At 30.7% G+C, this 8,912-nt stretch overlaps 1 protein-coding gene across 2 annotated transcripts in view; it reads right to left on the bottom strand.

The window, feature by feature from the left end:
- LOC106461370 overlaps positions 1-8,026 on the bottom strand; it is a 78,844-nt gene extending 70,818 nt beyond the window's left edge. For both annotated transcript variants that reach the window (XM_022388316.1, XM_013921188.2), the window contains exon 1: positions 7,926-8,026. The gene's annotated coding sequence lies outside the window, so the exon portion shown is untranslated. The remainder of the gene's footprint in view (positions 1-7,925) is intronic.
- Between the last annotated feature and the right edge of the window lie 886 nt (positions 8,027-8,912).

The raw sequence follows: 8,912 nt of genomic DNA, 5'->3' as shown, positions 1-8,912 counted from the left end.
AAGCAGCTTATAAAGCATGAAGAAATTCTGTAATGTGTTTTATAAGAAAGACAAAAAAAAGAATTATTATATGACAAAACGTAAAGAAACTTTGAAATGCATTAATGAATTAGTAAATAATCATATAAGTGGTGGATCACTTGAAGAAAAAATAAAGCAAAATTTTATCAGTCAAATATAAGTACTACAGATTTGGTAAATAATTTTAATAGAGAGTTTATAAATAAGATAAATACTCTAAAAAGTAACCAAAATAATGAAAATAATATTAATTATGTTACAAATAGCAAAAAAGTATCTTCAGAGTGTAATCTCACAGACTAGTACAATTTATTTCCCTCCAATAACAGAAGAAGAAGTTATTAATATAGTAAATTTAATGGATATTAACAAAGAACCAGAAATTGATGGTGTGCAATTAAGATACATAAAACCATGCATTAATGTATTTGCAAAAGATATAACATGCCTATTAAGTTCAATTTATGAAGAATGGAAAATATCCGATGGACTTAAAATATCAATGATAATACCCATTTACAAGTCAGGAAAAAAAATTTCAATAATTATAGACCAATTTCCATTTTACCTGTGATTGAAAAAATAATGGAAAGGTAGGTATACAACAAAATGTTGGATTTTATTGAAAAAAAAACATTATAAACAAGTGTCAATATGGGTTTATTAAAAATAACAGTACCACATTAATATTAAAAAACTTCTCAAATGATGTCAATTTACAATTAGATAAAAATAAAAAGGTACTTGTATTATTTCTTGATTTAAATAGAGCTTTTGATATATTAAATCATAAAATACTGCTGGATAAACTATACATGATGGATATAGGGGTAAGGTTACATAACTGGTTGATAAATTATTTGAGTAATAGGGTTGCAATAACAAGAATTGAAGAAATGATGAGTGATCCAATGACTATAAAATATGGTGTTCCACAAGGTTCTATTTTAGATCCCCTACTATTTAATTTACATGTTAATGATATTGTAAATATAGGTTTAAAGAGTAAAATATATCAATATCAGATGATACAGCTTTAACTGTAACTCATGTTGATGTGGAAGTTGGCAAAGAAATTTTACAAGTTGATTTTAATAAATTAAGGTATTGGCTTAATATAAATGACATGTATATGAATAATGATAAAACAAAAACTATGATAATTCACTCACAATATACAAATATTATTAACAAAACATTTTTACAGATTTATGATCAAAGATTTCGTAATAAATATAAACATTTATTTGTGGATAATAAGCAGTATTCTGATTGTAAATGTTCGTATATAGAGAATGTTAATACTAGGACATACTTAGGGCTAATTATAAATTATGTTTTCAGTTGGTCCAAACATATAACTATGTTTTGCAACAAATTAAGACCTATTACAGCAAAATTATGGAGGCCACAGAATATTTTACTAATTAATGCAAAAAAGAATAATTCATGTATCTTTAGCAGAATCTGTTATATGTTATGAATTGATCATGTACGGTTCAACAAGAAATATTCACCTTAAAAAATTAATTAATTCAAAAAAGAATGTTTAAGATGATAATCTTAAATAAAAATGACAAACTTAATGCAAATGTTACATTAACAAATGAAATTATACGAAATCAGTTTATTTATGCAAATGCACTTTATAAATACATAATAATTTTGAATTCCTATTATAGTTTAAATCATAAAGTACTGAAAATCATATTTATAATATTAAAACATTTAAAAACAAGTATTAAGAAATTCCAAATTACAATAATAACTATGGAACAAGAGTAAAAAGAGTATAAAATACCATATATTATGGACCAACTCCACAGGAAGTTATGGAATATAAACACAATTGCAGAGTTAAAAAAAATTAAAAGATTAAATAGTTAAATATTTAAGTAGTTTTAATATTATCATTAATTTAACTTTTTTTTAGTATCTATGTTATTGCTATGTTTGTGATAAAGTACAATAGAATTACAGGATATGTTTTGCGTTATGATCAATAAGTTGTTGATTTCAGATACACGTTAATATAAAATGATGATTGAGCTGGATTTCTAATATAACTCCGCCTAATTGTATTTTGTTTATTTATATTTATTGATATATATAGAAAATTTTGGTCACGGTTATTGAGGAGTTTTCCACAAATAAGCAGATTAAGTTTCGCGGAAACTTCTTTATATTCATATGTTTATTTTTTATTGATATGTAGATATTGTATGTAACAAAAAAGAAAAGTAAAATATTTTTAAAAACATCCAACTATTGAAACAATGCATTCTAATCTTAATAAGTAGAAACGTAAGAAAAATATGGTTATTTAGATAATTTCCACGGCGATTTTTAATTTTTCTCTAAATAAATAGCTTGCTCTAATCGTAAGCGAGTTATAAGCATTTCTACTATCTAGTTATATATGTGTGAACTTGTCTTTGAGAAACGTAGGTCAATGCGGACCACTTTTCTCTACTTATGTATATGACCCTAATAAATTTATATCAAAACATATTACTGTTGCCTAGTTGTGTGTGTGACATTTACCGTGATTAATTTACATCAATGCGCATTACTCATCTCTAGCTATGTGTGACCTTGTCCCTGAAAAACGTATGCCAACACGGATTAGTCTTCTATGCTTATGTGTGTAGCCTCGACCTTAATAATTTAAATCAACATATATATTACTCTTTTTCTCTAGTTTAATCTATGACTTTAATCCTAAAATATTCTCTACACGAGCATGTTTTGGATTGAAACTTGATTCATACACATTTCTAGACGGTTTGTAAATCAGTTGATACGTCAAGTGGGTAAGAAAGTATTTATTTCGACTTTTTGTTGTTGCTTTTCCAGCCTGTGCTCTATATTCATACTCTGCAGGTTGTTTACATGGGTAAAAAAAAATAGTACATAGTGTAGGGTTAGAGAAAACTACAGCCCACTTCTTTCCTAACCTTCTGTCCTTGTAAGTTGTAATAAACATTGAAGTGAATATTAACTTCCGATCGGAACAAGTTACTTACTGCAACGTTATGTATTCGCTTACTCACAAAAAATGAAGTGCTACATAAGCAAGCTAGTTTGCTCATCATATAAAGTAACTAAAACACTAGTCTTCTGTCTAGTAAAGTCTTATAATGATAATTATAATATAATGATTTCACACAGACAGAGACTATTATACTAATTTTGTGACCTTTCAAACTAATCTTTCGAAACTGAACCGATTTAGGGTTGCTGTAGTAAAGGAGTTGAATACTTATGCAATTGAGAATATTATAATTTTCTTTAAAAATCTAACTTACTTACGTTATATCAGTTTGTTTGTTTTTAGCTTTTTCAGTTTCATGATTGCAAGTTCAGATGACAAAAAAATGTACAAATTTTGCAGGGCACTTTGCAAGGCACTGTAACTATCCCTCCTTGCGGGACACCTGCTTCATAAAAAAAAAAGGAAGAGCTACACTAACAAGCTAGTTTGCTCATCATATAAATTAGTTAAAACACTACTCTTCTGTCTAGTAAAGTATTATAATAGAGTGAGATAAAAAGATGAATATACAAATTTAAAAGATGTATTTTTATTTTGCTCCGAATAGGCTAGTAAATAATAATAGTAATGTATTTGAAAAATGCACATAATATTTGTAGTGTATTGGTAAAATATGCATAATATTAGCAATGCATTTGTAAAGCGTGCATAATAGTAGTAATGTGTTTGTAAAGTGTGCATGGTGTTAGAAATATATTTGTAAAATATGCATAATGTTAGTAAAGGTGTTTGTAAACTATAATGAAATTAGTAGTGTATTCGTAATGTGTGCATAATGTTAGTAATGCATTTATACAATATACATAACACTTTTTTTTACATTTGTGCTGCGTGCATAACGTTATTAATGCATTTGTAAAGTGTGAATAATGTTAGTAATGTCCTTAGAAAACGAAATACACAAGTTTAAAATATCATATGTACTGCTGATATCCGACTGTGAAGTCACTGCTTGTAGTTCAGTCACTAGCCTAATCAAAACACATCTCTGAGAAAGAAACTAAAATTATAGACACACACAGATAAACTTTTCACACCAACAATCATACAGATCAACTTTTCACACCAACAATCATACAGATCAAGTCGCTTCCTAACAATGAAAATGGAGAATATGTTATTTCCCAAGAAGAAACACGTGCGCTAAGGTACTTCTTAACAATAAACATATAAAACAAACTACTTCTTGAACAATTTATAAATCGATTTTTTGTTTCAGAAATGTAATGTTTAGAGTCTATTATAACATGACCTCTTTTTCTTCAAAATGTAACCTAAAGGCCATAAAGCAGTAACAAAGAAAAAAAACCTTTGATATTTTGCAATTATGTGTTTTCCGCTCGACACGAAAGTTAAATTAATGAGTTAGCAAATTGCGTGACCTGACGACATATAAGGTGTTCTACGTAAAGAGCTTGGGTTGTCATCCCGCATTGAATCAAGCTGGATTTTAGAGATGTAGTTCGAGGATGCACATAATGATAACCTTGAGATTTAACCTTATCAATCTGAGCCTCTAGAAGGGGTTTCCACTCAAGATTCACAGAGTGAGAGGTATAAATATTCTTGAGGCGAAGGAAGAAGTAAACAGAGAACGACTTGGTAACACAAACTGGTTAATACATTACATGTCATAATTTGGTTATAACAGTCCATTTTACACTGGTTCCCGCTCATAATTTGCTCATTATATTTGGTTAAAGTGAATTAACTCTGTTTAAGTTATGTTTCCAAATCTTTCTTCTTAAAGGATCCGCCGGAAAATGGAACTAACTCCTCAACCATTTTTGCTTCTGTTAGCGCACCTATAAGCCACACAGTATAACATCTTGCCACTGGATTCCCCAAACTATTACTATATATCCTCACACTAAAGTCAGTGGCCCTTATGACAGCTGGCTTATGCATACGACTGACACTCGTGACGCTATCCGCCGAAGTTAGTAAGTGTTTTCGGAAAGTATGCATATTTGAAGCGTAACAAAATATCGAGGACTTCTCATTATTTTCTAGCATTTAAGTTGCATTTAAAAAATTGTGACACGTTTTCACAAATAACCCCCAAACATTACATTTCTGCTGCAAAACAAGTTCTTACACGAATCCTTTAAGAATGAATATATATATCAAGCTACTTTCACTAATTGAAATATGGATGAAGTCACTTAAGAAAAAACTTAAAGATCACAATGGCTCTTAAAAAGGAAGACAACAACAGAGTTGCTTCTTAACACTAAACACATACATCAAGATGCATGCCTCTCAGTAATGACAGTTTAGATCAAGCTACTTTTAAAAATAAACACAAAAGATCAGGCTTTATCGTAACAATGAACAAATACATAAAAGTGCTTCTTATTAATGAACAATAATCATGCTACAGACACGAAACTGCTTCTCAGTAATTTAGATCAAGTTGCTTCTTGGGAATGAAAAAAATATATTTTCTTAAATATCAACATGTAAATAAAGATGATTCTTAACACTAAAAGGAGACATCAAGCTGCACTTTGTGTAGAGTGCGCGAATAGATCAAGTTAATTCTTGGTGAACATATAGATCAAGCTGTTTCTTAACAAGGAATATATTAATCAATCTGTTTATTGATGAATATGTAAATAAAGATGTTCTTTCACAATAAACATCAAGTTCACACAACAATGAATATAGAGATCAAGCTGCTTCTTCAAAATTGTCACATAAATCAAGTATTTCTAAACAATGAACAAATAGATCAAGTATTTCTAAACACTGAACAAATAGATTAAACTATTTCCCAACAATTAATAAAAAAAGCTACGTCTTGAACAAGCTTGCCCTTAACTGAAAACACTACGAACATGCAGAAAAACTGCTGCTACTACTACTGTATAATATCTTTTAAATCAAGCTGTTTCAGCTCATGAACGATAGCTTACAAATCAATCTACTTCTGCTACTGAAAAATAGCATGCATATCAAGTAACTTCTAAACGACAGCTTACATATCAAGGAGCTTCTGCTTCTTAACATTGAATGTAAACATTTCAGACAACTACTGCAAAGACGAAGCTGAGAACTTGACTCACGATTACATATATTATTTGATAGTATATGCAGTATTGTTACGTCATTAACAAGAACACTGCTATGGCCATTTCAATTTTACTGACCGATTCAAATCCCACTTCCTCTTAATTATTACACATTAAAAGATATAGCACTGAAACATTGTTCTCATCGAAAACACCGATAACAGCAAGGGTACTGAACTGATGAATCAGTGTTTACTCTAATCTTTATAAGTTTTTGTTTCGTGACAATGCATACTTCCATTTGGACCGGTGTATTAAAGTAGCTACATAATCTGTGTAAGTAGCTAGCTTTGATCAAACGTTATTGATAATCAAACTTTTTAATGAGTTAAAACCCTACCTGGTGGTTGACGTTCCAAAAATCAACAACAGATAGAAGTTTCTTTTTAACATTTTTGTTTACTAGTTGCTCACTAATTCTATATTTTGAAAAGATCTGACAGAATTACTCTGCTGTGGAAACGTATCAAAACGCTAATGTGCCAATACAAATCCTATCCATACCACAGATAAGTTTCAAGGTCAGTTACGAGGTTAGCGCACACGTCAGTAAGTATAAGAGACTGTACCGAACACCAAGGTGATTATTTAGAACTTTACACAGTTTGATAAATGTGACATCTTCAAATTACGTGTACACTTTCATGTCTATAAATACACAGAAATATGTAAATATGCTCTGGGAATGAAATATGAGCTGTACACATATATATACTAACACATATATAATATATATCGTAGTCATTTTTTTGGTATATGGTGTGTATTTCCTATATGTTCTGTTTCATTTTTTATTTTGCTTAAACACCTAATGAGCCTGGAAATCCCAGAACTTACTGTAACTGTAGAATGTGGGTAGGTGGGTGTTGATCATTTTTTTAAGATGTAACTTAGCTATAATGCTGCACGCACAAACACCTGAAATGTACAAAAAGCGTCCGAGTGTTATGCGTCGCTATACATTTAATGATTAATCAGATTAGCAAAGCTACTTTGCAATCTTCGGAATCTAGGATACTCGAGTATCAATAAAACAAACGCGGGATTTGCTGACGTCAAACGGTATCCCTGTGCGACCCAATATCAGTCTAGTCGGCACGCACGTTACCCAGGCTTGCGTTCCCACCCACACACACAGACATGCGACAATCTCTGTTCAAAAACTGTAGCAGTAGCCAACGGTACAAGGTTAAACAGATCGAAAGTTTAGCGTCCAGGGCCGTGCCCGCTTTTCACTCTTTAGTATCTGTGAAAAAATATTTTTCTGTGTACGAAACTAAACGAAAAAAAAGAGCAGACCATATTATTTTCTAACAATGTATGTTTTACACATTGCAAAATTAAATATATAATATTTTGGTTATTTGAGCAAGCACATCTATCTTTACACAACAAACTAACTGAAATAGCGTTTCCAAGGCTCCGATTATCAAACACGTTATGACAAGAATACTAAACAACCTACAGCGAGAAGAGGAGCCCGAGTCCAGTGTTACCGGTACGTGATATAACATTATTAAAATTGCATAATAGGTTTTTGCTTGTGTTTTGTGTGGAGTCTCATGTTTACATTTCTTACACGAAGCATTTTTTAAACCGGTTTTATAAAATTGCTAACGATATAAAGCAAATTTGTAAATTGTACTTTTTGCATGCTGTACACAAACTTTATTACACATCATTTAAGCCTTTGACTTTGAGTCTCTGACCCAATTAAAAAACGTGCAACTCGTGACATACAGACCTAGATCCATCGCAAGCAAGCTGCTACTTACCTTACTCAGTAACATTCCGCTGATGGTATCATCAATTTAGTTGTTTAACTTATCACAGAGCACGAGGTCTTTTAAATTTAGCAACCCACCTACGTAGACGTCGCCATCTTAGACACTGCCAATGCTGTTACTTCAAATTCTGCACTCTCGTTGCGCCACCCCTCGCTTGATTATCAAAACTACAGGGAAGCGCGTGTCTTCAAAACCACGTGAGCTTGCGTTACGTTTAGATATATCGACTTTTACAAGTAGCGAGTACATGGGCAGTGGAAGAAATATGTCCTGGCTAAAGGTTGATTTCTATTCATAAAAAAAAATTGACAAGTTTTAAATCTTATTATTTTCTAACTGTAAAGGTATGAAGTTTATATGTTTATTTTTTATATTGAGTAGAATAATTATTTAAATAAAGATTACATATTAATTTCTTACATACCTTAATTTCCAATGATATATTGTTTTACAAAACAATGTTTCAATGCTTTTTCTTATTAGGCTGGTTATTTTGGATTGTATGGTAAAAAGGAGAATAGAAAATACAAAGTCTAGACTGCTTAATGATAACGAAAGCGTTTTATTTCTTCGACTATAAGTTCTACTAGTTAGCTTAAGTAACTAATGCTCATTGATAGGCTTAACTTCACAGAAGATGCTAAATTACAACAAATTAATTTACTTAATAATTTCTATAGTACGTACGACCTTTATCACATCTATTGTACTTCGTCACAAGAAGTGTAGATAGCACTCGCGTAACTTTGCCTGAAATTCAAAACAAAACAAACCAAATCGTCATAAGAACACACTACAAATCACTGAAGTAACATAGAAACAAATATGATAGCTCAGTAATCAATAATCGTCCATTAAGTGTATGAAACTCACAAAATCAAAAATTATCTACTTTAATTCGCGTTTTATATCGGTCAAATTGTTTTCTAAACTTTCATGAAAATTTCAAACAGTAAGCCACGTGCACATCACGTG

The sequence above is a fragment of the Limulus polyphemus genome, unplaced genomic scaffold (genome assembly GCF_000517525.1).
Source record: "Limulus polyphemus unplaced genomic scaffold, Limulus_polyphemus-2.1.2 Scaffold945, whole genome shotgun sequence".
Classification (NCBI taxonomy): domain Eukaryota; kingdom Metazoa; phylum Arthropoda; class Merostomata; order Xiphosura; family Limulidae; genus Limulus; species Limulus polyphemus.
This window is presented reverse-complemented; position numbering and strand designations above follow the sequence as displayed.